Source organism: Ammodytes marinus (genome assembly GCF_949987685.1).
Source record: "Ammodytes marinus genome assembly, chromosome: 6".
In the NCBI taxonomy this organism is placed as follows: Eukaryota; Metazoa; Chordata; class Actinopteri; order Uranoscopiformes; family Ammodytidae; genus Ammodytes; species Ammodytes marinus.
The window spans coordinates 9,244,304-9,270,367 of NC_137235.1; positions in this window are offsets into that span (position 1 = coordinate 9,244,304).

Here is a 26,064-nt window from a genome sequence, read left to right on the forward strand (position 1 = left end):
TATTTGGGGAACTTTATGCGCAATTTACCTGAGGCTTGCCTTGTATTTCTCCTAAGGATTTAGAGATTAAGCTTCAACTTTAACATGATGTCAAAGTCAAAGTCAAAATAATTTCTATAATACATTTAAAAACAACATCAGTTGACCAAAGTGCTGTACAAGATACAATACAAAATAACGTATAAGATACATGAGAAAAAAGTTAGGGGTGTCAAAGTCTCAACTTGTGTTAAAGGCCAATGCAACAAAAGTGAGTCTTCAGCAATGTACACTCAACAAAAATATAAACGCAACACTTTTGTTTTTGCTCCCATTTTTCATGAGATGGACTTAAAGATCTAAAATTCATTCCAGATACACAATTGTACCATTTCTCTCAAACATTGTTCACAAATCTGTCTAAATGTGTGATAGTGAGCACTTCTGCTTTGCTGAGATAATCCATCCCACCTCACAGGTGTGCCACATCAAGATGCTGATCTGACATCATGATTAGTGCACAGGTGTGCCTTAGACTATCCGCAATAAAAGGCCACTCTGAAATGTGCATTTTTTGGCTTTATTGGGGGCCTGGGGACTCAGAACCAGTCAGTATCTGGTGTGACCACCATTTGCCTCATGCAGTGCAACACATCTTCTTCGCATAGAGTTTATCAGATTGTCAATTGTGGCCTGTGGAATGTTGGTCCACTCCTCTTCAATGGCTGTGCAAAGTTGCTGGAGACGGCTTATGGTGGAGAAATGAACATTCAATGCACGAGCAACAGATCTGGTTGACATTCCTGCTGTCAGCATGCCAATTGCACGCTCCCTCAATGCTTGTGGCATCTGTGGCATTTTGCTGTGAGACAAAACTGCACATTTCAGGGTGGCCTTTTATTGTGGACAGTCTAAGGCACAGACAATCTGATAAACTCTATGCGAAGAAGATGTGTTGCACTGCATGAGGCAAATGGTGGTCACACCAGATACTGACTGGTTCTGAGTCCCCAGACCCCCAATAAAGCCAAAAAATGCACATTTCAGAGTGGCCTTTTATTGCGGATAGTCTAAGGCACACCTGTGCACTAATCATGATGTCAGATCAGCATCTTGATGTGGCACACCTGTGAGGTGGGATGGATTATCTCAGCAAAGCAGAAGTGCTCACTATCACACATTTAGACAGATTTGTGAACAATGTTTGAGAGAAATGGTACAATTGTGTATCTGGAATGAATTTTAGATCTTTAAGTCCATCTTATGAAAAATGGGAGCAAAAACAAAAGTGTTGCGTTTATATTTTTGTTGAGTGTATTAAACTGTTCACGGAAGCGTGGCTGACATTCATTGCCAACAGCCCCTCCGACCACCACCTCAAACATACACCAGTCTTACACATCCAAACCAGGCAAGGTGGGTCTAGCCCAAGTACACACCCCAAGATAGATACAACTAGGTCAAAAGTGGATACCTGTGCATGGAATTATAAAGTGATGATTACTCATTCAAATCACTAATTCTTAACATAAGTTTGCCTATAGCCCACAGCACCCAGGAATCATCACAGGAACAGGAATACATTTACAGGGAAACTGGCATCAGCAAGAAAAACATTTAAAAGGTCACATATTATGCAAAATGCAATTTATCATAGTGATTCTTTTTCAACATAAGTATGGGTATGTTTAGAGACTACCAAAGTATGTGAGTAAACAACTCTCCCTTTTTCTCCGCCTCCATTTTTCTGAAAACGTGTGGTCAAACATCCCATTCACACTTTTCTCCGAGATAATACAGACAGAATTCTGAAGTTTTTCTCAGAATTCTTGCTTAATTACCAGAATTCCATATTTCTGACATGAATTCTAACTTGTGTTGTTGCGAGCAGTTGCGTCTAGTTGCGAGGCAAATCTTTGGTCTGAACTGGGCTCGAGGGTGGCGTGTACGTCACTTCCTGGTGTAAATACGGACACGCCCCCCCTTGAATCGACAAGTGACATCCATCACACATTGGTACCAATTACCTATTTATTATATTTACCACACAACCTTGTAACAGAGTTATGTTTCTCTTAAAGTCCCAGATTAAACCTGAGAAAAGTCAACCAGCAACTAGACAAAAAGATTTGCAGCCTGAGCATAAGCCTGCCCAACCAACTCTATTTGATCAACATGAAAATATGTTGCCAGATCACCAGAAGCACAGAGATTAAACAGAGTGTAGCTGAATACACACGCTTGTGTTTGTGGCACCGAAAAAAGACAATTCAGGGGAGTGAGGCCACCTGAACATTCATGCACCTTTGTGAACAGGTATAGCTAAAATGGTTACTATGTTATGATATCCAAAAATGGTTTGTTTTTTTCAAACTTTTTTTTTTAATGCATGCTTCTTGATCTTTGGACATTTTTCTCTCATTAATAATCATATTGGTATCTGCATCGAGTTTGAAATTCTAGTTGCGTGACAACCCTAGAGACAAGTTAAACATCATCACCATCCATACACTGACTGCACATCTTGAGATAAAATGATGATAGAATAATAATGACCTAGTTGCAAAAAGTCCCTCTTGAAGTAAACAAGATCTTATAACCATTTGAACCTGATAATGAAACTGAAACAATCGGTGAATTCAGAAGAGGCATTTAGCACAGGTCACTCATTACAGTCAATCTAGTAATCATCTTAATTCATTCCCATGCTAATTCACCGGAGTCTTTCCACTCTACTAAGTCCAGACATGAGCCGAATACAGCTGCCCTTTAAACTAAACAAGGTTCAGGGAAGAAAAATCTATGCAATGTAGGGGAGAACGGGGTAATCTGAGCCACTTTTTACATTTGCGAGCTAAAATGATTTATCACTCAAATTTACACATTTCCCATTAATTCAGGATGTTTCCTAGAAATGGGCATTAGCAGAATTTTTTCAAGACAAAGGGCAGTGAAAATATGATTATTTAAAAAAAAGTTGTCATGCGGCTCACTTTACCCCAGCTGTGGGGTAAACTGAGACAGACCAGAAAAATCAAGGGGGTAAAGTATATCGCATATATCCATCTCTACATAAAAGTTCCTCAAGGCGAAGAAGATCAAAGTGCTCCAGGACTGGCCAGCCAAGTCACCAGACATGAACATCATTGAGCATGTCTGGGGTAAAATGAAAGAGGAAGCATTGAAGACCAAACCAAAGAATGTTGATGAACTCTGGGAGGCATGTAAGACTGCTTTCTTTGCTATTCCTGATGACTTGTTTGAATCATTGTCAAACCGCATGGATGCAGTCCTTCAAGCTCATGGAAGTCAGACAAGATATTAAATATGGATCTCACAACACCACTACTTAATTCACTGATGTTATGCAACATATTTTTGTATTTGAAGTAAATTATTTGTTACATTTTCACATTACTCTCTGTAGGCGACAAGACTTTTGTCCTGCCAACATCTGACCTTTCTGTGTTCATTAAATGATCAATATGTCTTCAGTGAAGCAAATTTATTTTAGTTTATTAAACAAATTTTGGAGGGTTTTAGCTTTCATATGAGCCATTTCTAAAACCAATGGATTAATTAAAAGTCAGGTTATAAACTGTTGTTCCTACAAAATCGATAAGTGACAAGACTTTTGTCCGGGACTGTAGAATGTTTATGTCCAGTGTGTGTGCAGCGTGATGAAAACACTTTAACGCACTAATCTGTCAGATGAAGGGAGCTGACACCTTTCTGTTTGTGTGAATGTGATAGTGACAGCCACAGAGTCTTATCTTATCCAACAGGCCGGCAGCAGAGATGTGTTGCATGGGTCTGACGCCTGCAAATCTCCACTCAGCCGCTGCCAATAACATCCCCGTTATGGACTGATACACACACATAACTATCACAGACACACATACACACACACACACACACACACACACACACACACACACACACACACACACACACACACACACACACACACACACACACACACACACACACAATAGTACAGAAAGCTACTTCCTCCATAAAGTTATGCTACATGCAATTTAATTTTTTGAACTTAAGACGTTGCTGTAAAAAGTCTGTCTATTGCCTCTTCGAGGAGCCTCGTAGAAAGCATTCAAAGGAGAGTTGAAAAGGGGCTAGATGTTCCTGGGAATGCAGTACTGCCATTTTTCACGACAGCAACCGTAAAAAAAAAAGAAAAGTTGTTATGATGAAAAAAATAAAATCATGTGTAACATAGGGGAGAACGGGGGAATCTGAGGCATCGGGTAATGTGAGCCACCCCGTGTATCTAGGCAACGGAAAACATTTTTGGTCATGTGAGATATATGTTTTCAAGCCCCTCTCATTTCCCCATGGCCCTGAAAGAGAGGACCTCATGGTGCTGTGGTAAGCATGTTTATTTCACCAAAATAGGTATTTTGCATGTAAAAGTACATTTTCTTGCTGTCAACTTAATCAACTGTTGTGCCAAAGCAAATGTATTCACATAGAAAAACTTCTATCATACATGTTGATGAACTACCAACAAAAACCATGTGATGATATTAGCTAAAGATTAGCCTGAAATGCTAAAAGAGATAGTTTTTTCTCAAATTGTGGTGGTGGGGGAAAGTGAGCCAAATGCTGTGGGGGAAAGTGAGACACTGTCTCACTTTTCCCCACCATGAGGCACAAGTTAAGTTTAGTCTTAAACATATTTTAATGTAATATTACATAACATATGTCTTATTTTAATGTCATACACATTGTAGAAAAGCCATCATCCCAAGGAAATACACCAGGAAAACGACCTGGGGCAACCACACGGAAAGAGCACCTTCTCATCTTTCCCTGTAACCTTCAGGGCTGGAATGTAGATTAAGCCTAGTTGTAGAGTATGACAGGCTGATGTTATAATCCAGTTGGGTCTTCTCCTGTGTTCTGAGTACCAGGCTGTTCTCGCTGGTTCTGATTTTCCTATGCTTTGACCCCCAGACACAAGCTGGCTCTAAGGGTCCTGTGTTCTGACCCCCAGACTGTGTTCTAATCTAACTGGTTCTATCTTTCATTTGAATCTTATTAAAACATTTTAAATTATAATATGTTTTATTTGATTTTGTTCAGAGTTACTTTCAAGTGTTAAGAAAATTAGCTTTTCTTAATTCCAAACCCCATCATTCTTTTACTAGTCCGACATTAGTTCTGGAATGTGTGGCTAGCTTTCAGGATTCTAACTGTTACAATATGTGTTGTTATGGTAGTTTCAGAGTGGAAAAAGCAAGTGGGTCAGTTTAACCCCAGCTGGTTCACTTTACCCCCTTGATTTTTCTGGTCTGTCTCAGTTTACCCCACAGCTGGGGTAAAGTGAGCCACATGACAACTTTTTTTTAAATAATCATATTTTCACTGCCCTTTGTCTTGAAAAAATTCTGCTAATGCCCATTTCTAGGAAACATCCTGAATTAATGGGAAATGTGTAAATTTGAGTGATAAATCATTTTAGCTCGCTTAGAGGGGAGCAAATGTAAAAAGTGGCTCAGATTACCCCGTTCTCCCCTACATAATGTAATATAGTAGATATTCAAATTAGAATAAAGAGGTATTTAATTAAGCCCTCGTGTCTGTGTGCCTCTATCAATAAGGGAGAACCCGGGTGTTACTCATGCATTTGAATAGGCTTAAAGGAAGAGTTTGACTTTTTTGGGAAAAATGCCCTTGCCTTTCTTGCTGACGGGTATGAGAAGCCCAATGTCACTCTCATGTTTGTTTGGTAAAGTTAAAGCCGGAGCCAGGAGACGGTTAGCTTAGCTTAGTTTAAAGATTGGACAAACATGGTGAAACAAGTAGTCTGGCTTTGTCCAAAGCTCCTTTCAGCACCTCTGAAGCTCACAAGTGCAGAAACTAGAGGTGGGCATAGATTAATTTTTTTAATCTAGATTAATCTAGATTAATTTTGAAATTAATCTAGATTAATCTAGATTAAAATGGCTCATTTGAATTCATTCATAATATGTGTGTGTGCTCCTAAATAATGACTCAAAGTAAGTCTGTGTGCTCCTAAATAATGACTCAAAGTAAGTCTTTGTGCTCCTAAATAATGACTCAAAGTAAGTCTTTGTGCTCCCTAAATAATGACTCAAAGTAAGTCTTTGAGAACGTGTTTCTCAAGCCAGGTGGCGCATCAGACCAGGGGCTCATCTCCTGTTTCCAACATGCATCACAAACTGCTTGAGGAAGCTGTTCTACTATGATAATTGGTGATGAAAATAAATAATGTTCAACAAGATGTACTTGTGTTTACAAACTGTTTATTCAGTTAAACATGAACTTTGAACTGTAGGCCATAAGAGGTAACGATGAATTGTTTAGGGCTGCAACTAACGATTATTTCAATAATCGATTAATCGGTCGATTATTTTTTCGATTAATCGATGAATCGGATAAAAAAAATAAACATTTGTAAATGCTGCATCTTTATTCAAAAACTGAACATTACTTCAAATTCACAGTGCACACTGAAGTGTCAAAACACCAGGTTATTGCTCCAACGTCCCGGAACTATTAAAAGTAATATTAAATGATAAAAAATTAATAATAAACTTAACTGGGATAACACAAAAAAAAACATACAATGTATGATATACATTTATACAGTATAAGGGATGTCCATGGTAAACCAGTCAACCGATAATATTTTTAACCGGTAAATACTAACGGTTAAAAAAATTAAATCATCTTAATTTCTCTCAGATGACAGGAGAGTTAATTTGTATTGATATTGATACCATTTTCAAGACTCCTTAACGATCCAAGTCTTTATTGATATCAAAATTGATAATTTTCTATTATTTTGTTGAAATAGAACTTGTATTATTGCTTTAATTGCTGATATGATCATAGCTCTAGATAGGACATTAAACAGGTCATAATTCCATTCCATCTTTACTATCTATTTTATCTTGCTGGGAAAACAAGTTTCGCCAAAATCTCAAATTTCTTTTTTTTTGTGTTGCATTTGAACACATCAATCATATTACTGAGCCGGCCTGAACACATCACAGTTGACATGTTTGCTACTTTTTTTAAGCTAACTAGCTTTATATCCTTCCGATTTTAACATGGATTTAAAATCTGGATCACTATTTTTAACTGACGGGACTTTCTACACCGTTCGGTTGTATGATTACTGCCGCTGCTCTGAATGACTGTTGATGCGCCGATGCCGATTCTCCGAGCACGTCTGCACACCGTCTGCAGCAGCAGCAGCTGACAGAGTTTTTTTGGACTAGACGGATACTGAGTTGATGGAGTTTTTTTTAACCCAAAGAAAGCAAAGGTACAACACTTTTATATAGGCCTGCAGTCCAGTGTTAGATATGACCAAAATACAAGCTGTGGCCGCTCACACTATAGCTTTCCCGCACGTGAAGCGAGCCTTCACGTGCGGAAGGGGGTTCACCCCGACGGCGAACAGCATCTCCCCTGAGCCGAACAGGAGGTGGAATTAAGAGATTAACGGCGATATTTTTTTTATCGCCCGATAAGAGTTTGGCGTTAACGCAGCCGTTAACGCCGTTATCGGCCCACCACTAGCAGAAACAAAACATTTGGGATATTTGGTGCTTTACATGCTGGAAGTATTTCTTGGCCTGGCTAGTGACTTTCTGGAGTCCTTGTTCACTCATTCACTACTCATCATGAAGCCTAATAGATTTAGTTGTACAATGTCTATTTCTAATTCTAGTGTGTATGAACTGTTTTAGTTCCTGCTTCCAGTCTTTATGCTCAGCTAATCAGCTGCTTGCTATGTCTTTATATTAGATGTATAGAGATTTCAGAGTGATACTATTTTACTCATCCAGCTCTTGGCAAAACAACAAATAAGCACATCTCCCAAATCCTGCCGGACTATTCCTTTAAACCACTCCTGCAACATAATCCACAATTCTCTACTGTGTATCTATACACTGCTTCCATGTCCTTTCAAATCAATCCTTTCAGCCTCTTTGAAACCCTGGAAGCGCTGTATTCAGCAATGGACAATGGGGAAAGTAGTTGGAGATCTTTTCTAGTGATTTGTTCATTAGTTTGCAATGAAAGTAGGTCACCCTTGGACTCTGTTACAGCCCTGGCTCTTTCTATATCCCCCTTACAAAATCGTGCAGAGGGATAGTGAATGTTATTCAAAGTTAAGCGTTTAAGTGGAAAATTACTCATTTGACAGACCTGATATCTCCTTTGTAGCAATTGAACAAATTATGTATTTTCGTTTAACATACTGTACACTTTTTTGTCATATTTAAAGGGAATGTGGTCCACTTGCTGACTATCCTAAATGTTGAGTCAAGATCTGCAACTACTGTATGAAACATGTTTTTGATTAACTGGTGACTATTTTTAACCAAAACTTTGCATGATAAACGATACCATAGGGTATTTGTGCTGAAGTGCTGAGTGAAACATTAAGTATCCTCTTATGCATGAGGGAGTGAATGTGAGAGTGTGTGTGTGTGTGTCTCATAGAGAGACCAAATCAAATCACGGATAAGTGATACCAAAATACCTCAAAACAGTGTGTGTTCCCACCAGTGACTCATCATAGTGTGAGAAGAACACACGCACACACGCATCCAGACGCACATGCACGTACACACACACACACACACACACACACACACACACACACACACACACAAACATACACACACACACACACACACACACACACACACACACACACACACACACACACACACACACACATGCATGCACAAGATCAGCTGCCCTAACAGTGCAACACTTTCCACTGACACCGATAACGGACAACCCCAGGGACACTTAGAATAATTTTTAGCAGTGCTTCAAGATTCAGTGCGTGTTTGCATGTCTGTGCGTGTGTGTGGTGTAGTAAGCCCTTAAATTCTTAACAAAAGAAGGAAAAGGTTCTCCCTAAGACTTAAAGACCTAGAACCGTTCACATAGCCTTCTATGGGTTTAATTCTCCTCCGGATTCAAACATGACAAGGAGAATCAGTGGAAACCAATCAAAGGATGCATTTGAGCTTCAGAGCAGATCTACAGGCAAATCTCTGCTCAGATTAAACTAATCCACACTGACCCTGAGACCATATCTGGAGTTGGTTCCAGGCACTTTACAGTCCTCCTGCGGACAAAAGCTGCTCTTGTCCGCTGAAATACTTTGGAGTGTTTTTATTTGAGCTGACCTAAGAGAGCACCATGTTTTTTCCCCCAGTGGGCTCCTTCCAGTCAGAGCAGCTGAGGGCCAGGGGTGTAAAGTAGCGAATTGAGTAGTTTTTTTCAGGAGGAGAGAACACATTGCAACTAAATGATAACAACAAACATTGCTTCTCTCTATCATGAAAACATAATAATCCTAGTTAAACTAGCATTGTACCGCACGTTAAGACGTGAAGGCTTTTAAATGCAGCGAACCTTTCATCCAGCCGTGCGATCGGCTCCTCCCTCACCTGATAGTTTAGCTTTCAGTTTAACAGTACAGAGTAGGATGGAGACGGTGCGTGTTGCCGGGAGCTTTGAAAAACTTCCAGAAGACGGCAGACAGTCAGCCTTTGGTCGAGAAGAAAGGTAAAACTAATAGACTAAAATAATGTGCAAGATATGTTACGCGCGGACACGCGAGTCAGATGACATGCGCGACCGTGAGAGAGAGAGAAAAAGGCATATTCGACCCAACTGCACCTCAAAACATCACGACCAATTAGTTTACTCACTTTAAGTCGAATCCAAGTGGTCTATGACCAAGCAATAAAGGAATAAAAAACAGAGGAAGTTTAAAGCTCCTTGACTCTTGCCACCACAACAGTCATCAATTATTAACACTGTAGCCTACAATGCAACTTGCTTATCCTGCCAGCAGTATTGTTAGTGGAAGTCCAAGTTGTAATGTTTTTCACAATTATTTTTTACAGTACTCCCGAAATAGCACAGGCAAAACACATCATAATCACATCAATAACCAGAATGAAGTGCGCATAGCTCAAACACTGAATACTGCTTTTTAAGCTTTCTTTTTTTACACATCAACATATTCCTATATAAAGCATATTTCACATTTTAAACATATTTCTCACACAACACATTCCTATATAAAGCATAGTTTCAGTTAAAACACACTGACAATACTATCTAATGACGCTCCACTGAATACAGTTGCAGCTTGTACTATAACACATCGTCAAAATTACACACTACCTAAATAAAGCATCAACTTATACTCTTAACACATTTTCATATATATTACACATGAAATGAGAACCGCGCCAACACGTATTGTCGTGGAATGGCGGACACTTTCTTACCACGCGCCTCTCCGTGTGATGCTGCTAGCAAGCACGCTACGGCAGAGCGACTCCTCCGTTTTTAAACGAACTAAACTTTTTTAAACATTTCATGCAGTTATTTTACTCTCGGCATGTTCCCTAGCATTAAACCTATAACTAAACCATTTCACAGCCACCGTTCTTACCTGTAAGGGGAGGTTTATAGAAAACAACGAGGACGCAGTATTGTTAGTGGAAGTCCAAGTTGTAATGGCCGACGAGACGGCGAGCACGCTATTCCCCTACAGGCTGAACGGGGTAAACTAAACTAATCGAACCCAGAGCATCTACAGATAAAACTAAAAATAACGTGAAATAAAGAAACACTGCAACACCTAATCTAATTTAGTATTTCTGAAAAGTGTTGTAGTGAATAAATAAATAATAGATCCTAAACTAAACATGGGATTACACAAACACATATTTCACCGGCATCCCATTATACCTAAACCAGGGGAGAGCAATAGATAACAGATAATGACATCTTTATAACCATTACACCAGCTCCATGAGATATAAATAAAATATGCCCTCACATTCCTGCTAGCAAAAGAAGTGCCCTATCAACAACATTTGCAACGGTTTATTTTGATTTTGACACTTATTTTATTTAATTATTAAAAATATGTTTTACTTATTTGCATTTTCCTTGTTTTCAGTTCAATTAGGATATGTTTAAAGTCCAATGTGATGGTTTCAAATGTTACATAAGTGCATGTTGCAGTTCTTAAATCAATGAATAATTGTCTAATAATTGTGATTACACAATGTCAATCAAAATAATCATGATTATGATTTTTGTCAAAATCGAGCAGCCTAACCTTGCAATGTCCATGGTTTAGATCAATTATGCACCATTACATTATTAGAACTGCAGCTGCAGTCTGTTTAGGTCTGTAGACCGGTTAAATTCCCACATTAACAGACTATTTGCTCCATATTTGCTTATCTAAAGTATAATGACACAGTATACATCCATACATGTGTGGTGACATGATTTGTTTAATTTGTGAACTTTAATTTGTAAAAGTGTTGCATTAATTAAACAAAACTAGTTTGAGATTTATATCCCCTTGTCTATATGCCCTACATAGAAGAGACCCCTGCCCCCTCCCGCTGTTAAAAAGTAACTAGTAATTTGTACTTTAAGTAGATTTTAAATCAGCTACTTTTTCACTTTTACTTAAGTAGATTTTTAGACCAGTACTTTTACTTTTACTTAAGCAAAATTTCATCCAAGTAATCATACTTTTACTTGAGTAGAATATTTTTGTACTCTTTTCACCTCTGCTGAGGGCTCAACGTATATATCTGCTGTATAAAACTCGCTGTGTTGTTTGTGCAGCTTTTTTCTGTTGAATTGATCCAGCACGAGGTGATCCAACCCATAATAAAGCATCTGTTACAGTAAGTGCTGCCTTGTTAGTAGGGTGTCAGACAATCCATGAGCTGAGACATGATGTTATCGTGGCCTTAATGACAGAAAGTTACTTCAAAAAGTGGCGTACTATAGTTTATTTATGAATTCTTGCAAAGTACGTGCTGTTGTCAGCTCACTTACATCAAGTAGTTACAGTTATGGTTTGCTGATGAGACACCTAGTTGAGATTCAGGGAGTGTATGCACCATCCTCTCCTGCTTCACGATTTACTGCAAAGAATGTAAATATTCCAGCAGAGCAGTGGCATACTAAAGTGGATGGTGAGTGCAGCTAATAGCTTCCCCCCCTTTTCAGACTCCTCTGTTCCCTTCAAGGGTCAACACTGTCAAGATGGGTTGCACTTTGTCACCGGCGCAAATTCACGTTTTGGAAGTTCAACTCTATACAAAAGCGGAGTGCCAATCGACTTGGCTTTGTACTCTTCCAAGGTCCAATTATTTCCATAGAGTTCTACAAGCATGTTTGACGCGAACCCTAGCGGCGTCAATATGCTTTAAACAAAGCTCGACTAACACCGTCTATAAAGGAATTTGAGTAGTAGTGAGTCATTTAAAAAACACTTTCCAACAACCATGATCTATTGGTGCAGCATTTGGCCAGACGTATAAAGGTGTCCCCTGATTCATCTTTTCTTTCTCATTCTTTATTTTAACTTCAATTAATTTCCCTGATTCGTTTCACCACGCCTAAGAGCTTGTCTGTGCAGAACAGCTATGAACACTTTGTCTTTAGATGTCTTCGGACTGCACGGTGAACAAACCAGCTGGTGTGAAGCAAACTGAGGCTTTGAATGTTTTATCGCTTCTGAAAGGATTCAGTTCTCCACTTGAATCCATCACCTAATAACACACATAAGCCAGCATATCAGAACCGCCTGCCACTGTAGTAAAAAACTGGCAAGATGACTGCCTTCCTCTGTTCACCTTATCAGCAACTGGGGCGGATGTTCTTATTGCCATGTCGGTGGTGTGGTCAGAAAACAACTTTTAAAGGTTTTTCTTTAGCATTATTGTACACACTCAAGTATTCCTCTTCTGCTTGATTCACTTTTGGCCATACTGTGATTCTGACTGTATTTATTTTTGTAACTTACAGTCCCCCTAAGGCTATTCCTGCTTGCACCATAACAATGTGACAGGTCACTGTCCGCAACACAGTTTGTTCATTTTTTTTGTAGCTTGTTGCACCACCACTGCTTGTCACATGTTGGACAAGTAGAACTTTTATCCCCACTAGATGGTGCTGTAGACTCTTTCTGTACCATGTCACAGTCATGTCAACTAATTCTCCCCTCCCACCCCCTCCAACACACACAAACTGACACACACACACACACACACACACACACACACACACACACACACACACACACACACACACACACACACACACACACACACACACACACACACACACATGTATGAACGTGGACAGACAAATGCTGTTATGGAAGAGCGTTTGTGGATCTTTTATTATTACTCTGGAAAATTTAATGGAAAGCAAGGTAATGATTCACTTGGGCTGAGAGGGGGGATGATACACAGCGTGAGTGATGAAACCATCTTCTGGCACATCCATTTTCCTTGTGAAATGGACAGGGACTCATCTAGTGAAAAAAATAATAATATTGCTTTACCATAGGGAAGTTACACTGGCTCAGTTTTTTCCTTTTTGCCGCCCTCTGCCCCCCTGTCTCACACACACACACACACACACACACACACACACACACACACACACACACACACACACACACACACACACACACACACACACACACACACACACACACACACACACACACACACACACACACACACACACACACACACTCTTTCTCCCCATGCCCATCCTCCATCTTTTCTATTGACACTACCCCCCCTGGCTGTTTGTTTCAATGTTCTTCCAGAAACTGCCTGGTGAAACAAGGGTGGAAAACCCTACAGCCTGTGTGGCCAACGATGAAAGGGTTTGTATTCCTGTGAGGTCATCGGTGATTTATAGAGCGTGGATGAACAGGGTGAGGTGTAAAGTTCAATACTGAGTTGGAGTAGAGTGTGAGGCTCCTTGTATTTCCATATGAGCCTCATTATTTCACAGCAAGGGTCCCCACTGCGTGAAGACAGACACTGATGCATATGGAAGATTCACCTTGCAGAAAGACACGTGATCCCAGGTTCAATCGGGATTATGGTAGCTGCAGTTAAATGAGGATTTTATTTCATATTTTTAGAGCTTGCAAATTAACGTGCATATACATATATTCACTCCAACTCCAAGTCAAGAGGTAGAACTAGAAAATGACAGAATTAAAAGGAAAGAGAAGAGAGACAATCTAGTCTGTTGGGACTCACTCACGCAACACAGATCTGGAATCAGATTTGTTTTCACAGGAGGAGGATTGATCACCAAAGCTTTGTCCAACGAACAAAGTAGCTTTGTACAAACTGAAGTTTTGTTTACAGCGCTATAGTTGGACTTTATCGACGGTGTGTGTCGTTCAGTGAATGGACCAAATATAAGATTTCACCATGTAAGTGCAGCAACTGCACCCTGGTGTTGTCACTGATTATTCTTCTGATACCTTTGAACTTCTACTGAAACCTCTGTGACTATGTGAGTCATTCTGTTTCTTGATCGTGTGATGTTTTACTCTCTCTATCTACTGTATTATATATGACACCAGAGATCTATAAGAGGCATCCCTCTCAGGTTCCACCCCCCGTGGTTTCTTTCTTGCAATTTCTTGTTAAAGTCTTTTTTTGTCATGACTCACGTCTCCGCAGTCTCTCCTTCTCCTCTATATGTTTTTCCTTGTCTGTCTCTCCTTCTTGTGTTCCATGTGTCTTCCTCTCTGTTGGCATGTGGGCGTGGCGGCACTCCGGGGCAGACTGCTCAAGGTGTGAATCGTTGGCTAATCAGACCTCTCTACTTAAAGAGATCCTATTATACTACTTTTCTGGTCTTAATTTTTTGTTAAAAACTGCTATAGAGCAACCTGACACGAATCACATCACAAAAAACTATGTAGATTTTCGGGACACTCTTCCTCTTACCCTAGGGAGCACAGCAGTCTCTCTCTACACACTGCTTTGAGCTTCTCCGCCCCTTCCCCCCTGCTGCAAACCCCACTCCGTTGTGATTGGTTACCTTCCTTCCAGCGGCGGGAAATTTTCCAGGAAGGTGGGGGCATGCAGCCGGAGCTTGCCTGAGCGGCAGCATTACCATACATGGAAACATGACCAGAAACGACCCGAGCGTGACAGAGAAAACCCGGAAATTTGAACAAGTTCGGCTCGACCGGCTGCCATAGTGTTTAGTGCTCTGCATAGCCACCCCGGACGGTCAGCAGGGAATACGTCGAAATGCATGTACGTAATTATTTGATACTCTAGTATGGTTAAACATGACTATAAATCATTATAACAACGTTTATAGGTCATACAAGTCGAAAAGTATCATAGGTCCTCTTTAAGCCTGTGGACTCCAGTCATTCAGCGCCAGAGTATACTACGTACCAGAGCGGTAAATTACCCGAGATCAGGATTACCTATGTTTGTTGTTTTCTTCCAAGTCTCAGTTGGAGTTAGTGTTAACTCTGCTCCTCTTTTTCTTCCGTGCCACTTGCCTCCGCTGTTCACCTTTCCTGCTCGCCTGCCTGCGGGTTCCGGATATCCACTTGCCTCTGCTCGCCACGCCATTCAGCCGTCCAGTGTCCTGCCAGCCTGCCTAAAATAAACATTGTTCTAAACTGACTACCTGGGTTTCTGTCTGCGTTTGGGTCATCCCGGGCTATCATAATTTTTTTTTTGTTTTCTTTTATCTGCATCAAGCATCTTAGTGGTTGTTCAGGTCGAAAACAGCCCTGTGTTAAACAAATACAAGTAGCTGTGTTGGTGGTGCTGTGTTGTTTCAGGCACTGGTGAGACTATGAACTATGATCCAGGAAGTCCACTTTGAGTAACAGATCTGTGCATTTTTAACTATTCTTAGGCGCCAAAGCACCGGGCAACCATTTGTAATGTCACACATGAGTCATGACACTGCTTAACTATTTATTTTATTTCCTTTCCAAGATAGACAGTAGAAATCCATATAAATTACAAAGTAATCTACCAGGAATTGATCTGATAAGCCACCGCAGCGTCTTTTCTGCTGGGATGGCTGCAATCAAATTAATGAGGAGGATGTGTTTTTGCACCCATGACTACTGTAGGTCTAATAGTGTCCTGCGGATACAGATGGATAGGGTTGGTGTTGTACTGACAGACTGTAAAGAACTATGAGGGCACATTTGTAATTTGTGATTTTTCATCCAGAACTACAATTGATTTCCACACCCACTTTAGTTTCCAGTTTACTTCAGCTGCCTTTCTTTGAAGTGTTGGATGAAATTGGAGAATCAGGAAGGACGTGATGTGCTTCTTAACTGTGTGCCAAAGCAAAGATTAGAAACACACAGTCAGATCTTCTTAATTCTATGATACCATTTTTAGCCATGTTACTGCAGTGGCTCAGAATACCGTGAAGGGAAAAACCATTAGCTTGCCTTGGACCAACAGCGTTATATCATGAACTATGCAGAATGTCAAATTATAGATTAAAAAGTAAATTTCACTTACATCACCCAAAGCCACATCCTTGTCTTTGTGATTGCACCCTGGCCTTAACAATCCGTACAACATACCACACAATATCCTTAGGACCTTGATTCAGTGGCCCATAAATGCAGAAGACTGAAAAATCTTTTCAGCGTTTGCTCTCCTTTGGCAATCATTGGAATCAATGGGGCATAATGCATTCCTTTTTCAAACTTTGTGGAGGTAAGGGGAATAAGGTAAACCATACACAGAGAAAGAGAGAGACCCCAAGTATTCCTGGAGACACCACAATGAACCAGTGAGCCACAATAACTTACCAGTTGAAACATGTTTTTCGCTAAAAATCTTATTGAAAAATGTCTCAAATGATATTCTACTGTATATTAGGCTTCATTAGCAGACCACATTGCCACTATCACTTTTCTCTGCTCGGAATCTGCTTCTCTTCAATGGCACAATACAATGCTACGATTCGTTCAACATTCATATTGTATCTGTGGATTTAATTGAACTGGAATGGTGCGAAGTTAGAGGCAAATGCAGGTGAGAAGAGGACGCGGACAAGGGCTTGAGTAGAGCTGTATAGAAGATGTATAGTGAGCTTCTGTGCCGGAGGGAGAGAGGGCAATAAAAGGTCAATCTGAGGAATGACCAGGTTGCAACAGTGAAGACCGAGTAAAGCAGTACCGGCATACAAAGCTGGACTGTGGGGCTAGATGTATGAGAGCCCATGTGCGGCCCCGGTATGCCAGCCGACGGGCTTTTGAATTTGATATGAGCGGCTCTGTCGCCTCACATTAGCCGTCTCTCCTCCTCTTGTAGTGCTGAGTGCTAAAGCTGTCGGTTCAGTAGTGCGTCATATAATTTCCAGAGGAAGGATGATTTAAACATGACTATTTCTTAACTCTAGTCCAATTAGGACATGCTAAGGGGTAATCCCACTCTCAGAAACACACCAACCCGCCCACGAGCAGAACAAAGGTGATTTAAGGAGCAATGAAATATGTATGACTCAAAGCAGAGGGTTGGGAGCGGGAAATTGCCGGTAGCTCTTCTTTATTTCAAACGCATCCATTTCCCTTACACAAACCCCCCTACAGAACACAGAACACACGCATGCACACACGCACACACACACACGCACACACGCACACACACGTAACCAGGTGGACATACTATATACTTGGACTGACACATCCACCAGTTGATGAAGACGACTTAGAAAGTGTCTTTGCAGGAAATTGGATTTGTGATGAGAAGAACAGGTCACTTAGTTTGTTCATGGAGCAGCAAATGGCTTTGTGAATGCAAAATTACAAGCTGCTGGGCAGATCGTATGGGGGGTTGAAACTTGAAAGTAAAATAAAATGCAGAATTGAGCACATCACTGTATTACTTGCATTTATATACTTTTACAAATTGTTGAACATATAACATGATTTAAGCAATAGGAGCTATTGCATAAGGCCACATGATCAGCAGCAGAATCTTTTTGAACAGTGAGTGAGCTTGTTTTTTCCTTTGAAGAGGGCTAAGATGACGAGCCCCCATAGGTGTTGCATGTCTGTCAGGTTTCAAGTCTCGCTGGAGTGCTCAAAGATCCATCAGCTTCAGCTCCGACCTTGTCTGTCCGTGACCTTTTAATTCACAAACCAGTGCATGATTTGATGGATATCGCTTATACGTGTTATTGAACATCAGGGTACATCGCTGTATGTCTCACTCTCAATGCTGAACGAACTGTGCGGGACCACAGATTTCCCTTAGCAAAGAAGGACTCGAACAACGTAGTAGATCTTGAAGATATGTATGTGTGTGTATGTGTGTGTGTATGCATGTATGTGTATATATATATATATATATATATATATATATATATATATATATATATACACACAAAATGATTCGGTATTCATGTATATATGCATTATTTGTATTATACTGACATGTTAATAACATAATATATCCAAGCCAAATTGATCTGTTAAGGGGTAGGACTAGTTTTTTAACTTCCTCCTACCCCCTTTCGAGCATGTAGAAAGTGTCTGTTTTTTTTTCTTCTATTTCTTTTTTTGCTTTTTGTTTGTTTTTTATTTATTCATCTATTAATATTCAAACTTGTTTTTTTTTATTGCTTGCATGTTCGAAAATAAAGACAATCAAATCAAAGATAATAGAGCCACACAACTTCAGGACACTTCAACCACCTGTGGAAAAACACACATATTGCCCTTTACCATTATCACTGCAATGATGGCCAGCAAGTGTAAAAACTAGCTTTAAGCTGAACTCACACAGAAAAATCAATGTTGCCAACCAAATCGGTGACCTTTAGCAGTTGTTATCCACTTGGAGTGCCGTCGCCAGCTCAGCTCCGATTGTTAAAAAGGATGCTAAGCAAAGCATCTTATGTTTGTGTGTGTGTGTGTGTGTGTGTGTGTGCAGCGCTGATATAGGCAGATTTTTGTAATGAACTGGACATGATATCTTGAACTATAGATTGAACATATGGTGGAACTGAAAATAGGGTCTATTTTATTGATATATAGTAGTCCAATAACACAAATCACAATTCTGCTTCACATAAGCTTTTTTTTGCACATTAGGAACATATGCACTGAGGACGATGAATGCTATAGGAACCGATTTTAACGCTGGTTCCCCAGCTGCAGTGCCTTTTCACTTTTTTTCACCTGTGCCCCTCCGGGAGCCTGAGTTTGCAGAAATGTCCTTGGAATGTTGACCAATTTCGCATATTTTGAAATGTATTGTTGCTGTTGCAGCATTTCAAAACGTTTGTGATAACAATGTATTAGTATGCTGCTAATATTAAAATGATGAGGGGGGCTGGGAAGAAGTGAAACACAAAAGGAAGATGCTGGAATATGGATTTTCAGGACGTTTGTCGTCTCTAATACATGCTGCTTGTCAACTTAATGACTTACAATTAGAGTTAATGGTGGGTTTGCATTCAGTGCTGTGAGATGAGTGAAAAGGGTTTCAGAGGCAGCTGTGAAAGGTCATAACAAGAAACTGAAAGAGAGTGAATGACATGTGCGCTTTGTGTTTGTTTGGGGGGGAGGGGTAGCAACGTGTCTAGTAATTGATTGTCCCCATACACGCATCCTCATGCCTGACATGGTTCGTTAAACGCTTCCAGAAATCAATTAATTCCAAATATTAGATCATACCATGAGTATTTGTATATGTGTGTGTGTGTGTGTGTGTGTGTGTGTGTGTGTGTGTGTGTGTGTGTGTGTGTGTGTGCGCGCGTGTAGAGCATGAGTCATGTGCCCTCAGCAGGGATCCCAGCATTACACCAGAGAGAGAAGCTCTAATGATTTATGATAATCACTTCCTGTCCCCAGAGGAAGAACACTATAAAATATGATGTCAGAAAAGAGAAAAGGAGAGAGAGACAGGGACACTGACACTGACTCAATCCGTTTAAAATGTTTACAAATTTTAAGTATATGTACCTTAGTTTTTATTCTATTTTATACTATTTTAACTTATCACTTGTTTATATATTGTGTTATATTGTATATATTACAGTCACTGTTCGTTCATTGTTTATTGTCTATCTGTATGCACCTTATTCACCAAGACAAATTCCTTGTTGGTGTAAAACCCTTCTTGGCAATAAAATCCTTTCTGATTCTGATTCTGATTCTGAGAGAGAAAGAGAGAGAAGTGAACTCCGGTTGTGTTACCGGTCAAGGCCAATTTTCATTGCGAGGACATATTGACCCGTCGAAGCTGCTGAGAGCAAGGCCATAAACCTTATCATAATTACAATACAGTGACTTTCTTTCTCTCAGTGTCTGATGACATCATTGCAAGTAATAAAACATAGTCTCTGTTTACCCTGTATGGCCTGTCTGGCCCGTTAACATGAGGCTTTCCTCATCGTTCATCTAGTAGCATTTTTTCATAGATGTTTACCTCAATGTTCAAGTCGAATACATTTGAGTTGTTTGTGCTGCAAATAAGCTATAGAATACCTTGACTTGAGCAGACAGTCGATAGCCAATGGTATGAATATGTTTCTTTAATAAAAATGCACCTAGAGCTATTTTGACCACGGTTGCAGAACTGGTTGTAAAAAAGAGATACCACACAAGCACCAGAAAAAATACCACAGTAAAAGCAGGGCAGGAACTGGAAACGTTACCTCAGATACCAGTACTATATAATTTATGGTATTTTGGAACTTTGGTATATTTTATCTTATTTTTGAAGATGAGACTATTTTGTCTTCCAGATACAGAATGAACTCGGTAACAATTTACAATAAGGTATGCAAAGTTGTAGTAACAGCTAATGCATTACCTACTAATTTTTTATATTTTTTTAGTTTTTAGTAAGAACTACATAGTTATGTATTTTCACTACTTTGGTTTAAAAAAATGATTTTAGTTACTACTACAAAACTTACACATAACTACATAACTATGTAGTAGTAACTTTTAAAAAATTGTGGAAGTTACTATAATTTTGTGTACTTTATTGTAAAGTGTTAGCATGAACTCTTTTGGAAAGTAATTTGTTAAAATGATTAGAAAAAAAGCATTTAAACATCTACAACAATGCCATGACAACTGGGACGACTCAATCTGTGGAAAAAGCTGATTTGATTTGATTGATTGTTTCAGAAAAGCTTCTAAATAAACCTTGAGTAAAAGATTGAACAGTCAGATGTGCGTGTGTGTTGAACTCCCTATTGTTGTTGTTTTAATCATTATACTTTTAAATGTTGATCCTACCCTCCCATATTGAGTTGTGTGGCCTCCGGCTAATGGTGCAAGGTGCAGGATTGACTGTGTGTTTTGCATCTTGCATGCTGAGAGCTCAGATGTGTCTGTGATCATCCGAGACATCATGTCAACAACTCACTGTTTGTCTGTGTGCGTGAGGAACCTTGCTGTTTGCGTGTTCAATATCTGCAGGTGAAAATCAATCCCCATTATTTTGTTCAAGGCTTAGTTTGTGTTGCTTGGCAGCTAGTTTATTGACATACATCCACTGGAAAGAATGAATTAACCAATATGTAGAAGACTGTAGGCTCATCTCAAACTCTGCAGGTATCAATATTTAGCAAGATGTACGTATGTTGGCATGAAAGGATAAAGAAAGGATAAGAAAACAATGTTCTGCCATCACGATGTGTGTGTGTGTGTGTGTGTCTGTTACTTTCAGGGACACACACACTGGGACTTTAAATCAGTTGACTGATGGCAGCTTGTGCAGTGGGAGACAAAGGCTGTGTGCCCTATTGATAAAATATGTAAGGATTAGGTCTAGGTAAGTAGGCCTACTGGTTATGGTTGTCATGGTAAATCACGAACATTAAACCTCTGCAATTGCACTGGTCACTTTCATGTACTTAGATCTGTTTTTCTATATAACATAAATATATTTTAATGTACATTATGTTTCCATAAACATTATTACTTTATGCATATGGGTCACTTTTATATTATGTTTGTAAACGTTTACCTTTCAAGCTTTCCTCATATTTGTATTCTTATTTTCGTACACTGCTGTACCCTTACAATGACCAGGCTCTTGTCTTGTTAAACACACACACACACACACACACACACACACACACACACACACACACACACACACACACACACACACACACACACACACACACACACACACACACACACACACACACACACACACACACACACACAGGTTGCCAACCCTACAATCTGAAGTGGCCCCTGGAGCAAATAGATGGCCACTAAGAATGACAATTGTTCCACTATGGGTGCATTGTTTTTCCTTCTTTTTATTTTTTTCTTCATATTAAAAGGATCACGTCCTGTGTTTTAATAAATCCGCGGGCTACATGAAGGTGATCTACAGCTCTCAGAAAAACCCATTAACCACTCTACGTATTTATTTATTTTATTTTTATTTTATTTGTTTATTGAACAGGGACAATGTACAGCACATAAGCAGTACCAGATTTAGCTATAAGCTAATTTTCATCTGTAGTCCCTGGGCAGGAAACAGAGTATTACATCTCTGTCAAGATGGGAAACCTCACACTGAAGTATAAAAACAATAACACACAATTTCACAACAGTAAAACACAACAAAACAATACGAACAATAAAACCACAACATTTAGGACACCACAACAACAACAACATCACAACAGTAAGACACCAAGAAAACAGGACATCACAACATTAAGAAAACAATCTATGCATGATGGGTACATGCTTGGGTTGATTTCAGCCATGACTTCATCTTACATTTAAAACCAGCAAAGGTGTTCCACTCTCTTATCTCGCTTGGTACTAAGTTCCAAGACTTGGTGGCTCTAACTGAAAAAACGGATGTGCCAAACTCAGTGGATCTGTGCTGTACTACACAGTCCCCTCTGTTAGACGTTCTAGTTCTCCTTCCATTGTCTGAGCGTAGTGACACAAACTCATTTAATGGAGGAGCGGCCAAATCATTCATTATTTTATAAACTAAACATACATCCGCAAGAAACACAAAACTATCAAAAGTCATGAGATTATGTCTTTGAATTATGTTACAGTGGTGATATCGTAATGGCTTTTTGTCCAGTACCTTGAGTGTTTGTTTGTAAAGTGTTTGCAGTGGAGCAAGTGTTGTTTTTCCAGTTTGTGACCAGCTTGTAATACAGTATGAGATGTGTGAAAAGATCATGGAGTGCATGTAAAGTTGTGCTGCATCTAGAGGGAGCTGGTTCCTGATGTACCTAAAATTCCTTCAATTGAATTTGACTATTACACACCTGCTTCACATGTTTCTTAAATGAGAAAAGTTTTTCTTAACTTCTTCCTATCCCTTTTGAACATGAACTATGTTATTTGAGTTATGTATTTGTTGCTTAGGATCCTGAGGATCCCATTTGTTTGTTTTTAATTTATTTCTTTCCTTTTTTACTGCTCAATCGTTTTATTTGTTTGTATTATTATTATAATTTTTTTTAACCATGTTCAATAAAGATATAATAATAAAAAATAAATAAAGAGCTGTCAGTCCACAGTTATTCCTAAATATTTAAAATGTGAAACAGTCTGGATCCTTTCTCCATTAACAATGATATCAGGCTGATTTCCATTTTTCCTATTATAAAAGTACATGCATGCTGTTTTACTGATGTTAAGTGTCAGGTATAGAAACCGCCGGCAAACGTGATGTCAGGGGTGGAAGGTATTTACTGTAGCAATCAAGTAGGCTTGTGTCAGCCACACAGAGAATGAACACTGCCTCATTACCGGGGATGAAATGGGATTTCAGGTGGATTGGAAAGGTCTAGAAAGATTTTTGACTTTCAAATGAAGTGGACATCTGTCTCTGTCACTTATTACAGCTGGGAACTTGTTTTTGTCCTCCGAAGCTCTGCATTTTTGCTCTGTTACTTTAACTGTGACAGATCGAATTGATTGAACTGGTTATAGCCTATCCATGTGTATGTTCGGTAATATTTTGCAGTGATAATTGTACAGCCATTGTCCGTAGAAAATAGCGTATTGCGGCTTTCGAAACTATATGTGACTAATGCTGTAGTGTGTACCTTTCTTGAAAGTTATATGGCATGTTGTTAAAGGTGTTATTTATTTAACATACACGCCATGTGTATTGTATTTATTACATGGTTATGTGGGCAGGTCAGTCATAATCAAGCCCCAACCTCAGCTATTTTTACCAGCATCCAACAAGGAAGTGACCAAAATTGTAGTACCTTCCGGTGGACATTGGGGGTGGAACCAAGACTGAGCAATTTTTCTTTGACTTACTTGTTAGACAGGCCGTTTTCAAAGTCTTATTAAACCTATTTACAGACTTGTCCAAAAAAACATTCTATGTTATATTCTATGTGTATGTTTAGGTAATATCTCCATGACAACACTGAGGGGGGTGAATTTTTTTCTAGCAGGCTAGTTTTTATACTTTTGGAGGTTAAAATGTATTGGCGCGATCTCTTGAGTGACAGCTATCCGCCCGTTGTCCCTCACTTTGCCTTGGAGGTATGCGTCAGCTAGATGGGCGTATCTCCCTCCCTCCGACGTGAGGCGGAGTAAAAATATCACAAGATGGCAACGCGCACAACCAGGATTATTGGATGGCGTGTGAATAACTGAGGTCAGCACGGATGATACATCCATATTATTTACTATCTATGGTCATAATACACGACCTGAGGAAAATTGTGTCCACTCATCTTTTACTCAATAACTCAATTTTCAGGGCTGCTGCATTACCAAATCTTTTTGACTGACAGCTCATGAAAAATCTGGCCTGCAAGGTTTTTTTTTTTGCATGTCAGCGTGGATTATTACGTGCTTTTTTGAAAAGCAGTACATGCCAGGGGTCTCATCTCTTGGCTGGCAGTGCATGTTCAACGCAATCCTGGTATCCAAAATCAAGTTTGGTCCTTCATGTAAATGTTGCTATTAACTTCCCCCCTAAAGCTGTATTCTAAATTAGTTTGTTAAGGGGTTACAGTGTGACTACAATGCAGGGAATGCAACTGTAATGAGCGTCTTGGGTTGCTGTTATGTTTTCTCCCTGCAAGGTTTCTAGCTGCAAGCTAGCAACTAACGATTGGTGCTTCTCTTTGTCTTTTGTTTGCTTTCTGTTATTTTCCATTTTTAGCATCTCTGTCTATCATTATGAACTAATTGGAGCTACCAGTAGGAGTGTTCTTCATTGTGTGTGAACACAGTTGTTGAGAGGGGAAAAAGGCACAATGCAGCCCATTGGCTTGTGATACATTCCTTTAGTGTTGCTGTCGTGCTATCAACGGGTGAAATGGCCAACGATCTATCAAAACGTACACTGCAGCTATTTTCAACCTTACTGTTGTTCCCCTTGCATCAAGCTTAAATCCATTTGACATGGGTTCCTAATTTGGCCTTGTAAACTATGTTTACTGCATCTGGAATGACTGCTTACTTCCTCCAGTCTCTCTTTTCAGGATAGTTTGGCCTCATGAAAGGGCTCGGAGGGAAGATTCTCACCCAGCAGCTCTCCTCTTAGAGGAAAGGCCCTCTGGGAGTAAGGGCAACTCTATAGCTTCAAAAAGACGTATATTCCTCGAGGCTATTCAAGTCTTGAATGGTATGTCAAGGAACATTTGGTTTATAGCTTAACTTACCTTTCATGTTTGTAATCATTTGTGTAACTTAATATGTTTGATTTACATCATGGTTTTATTACTATTTTGTCCTGTAACCCCTTTTGGACATTGCTGTGATGATTATGAGAAGAACACATAATGGAAGTATTCTGCATGTCGAAATTGTCACATGGAATGACTCATCGTAACAGATTTCGTTCTGTTGTGATAACTCAAAGGTTGGACCCAAAAGCAGAACAGACTCCAGGGGCCTATTGCATAAAACTAGGATAAGGGATTAACCTAGGATTTTTCGGTTATCCTGGCTTGCGTTAGCCATGATCCGGTTGCATAAAAGCGGAGGGACATAAATTACCCTGGAGATTTATTCTTTACGTTTAGCCTGGTCCCGACCAGGCTAAACGTAAAGAATAAACTTATTCTGTTGCCTGACTGGCTCAGTCAGCTGTCACTCCGATCTGAAGGTGTTTAACAGTTATTCCATGATCTTCTGTGTAATGCTTAAGTTTCAATAACCTGTTTTAAAGTACCATATAACAGACTGCATTGTCATTTAGTTAAATA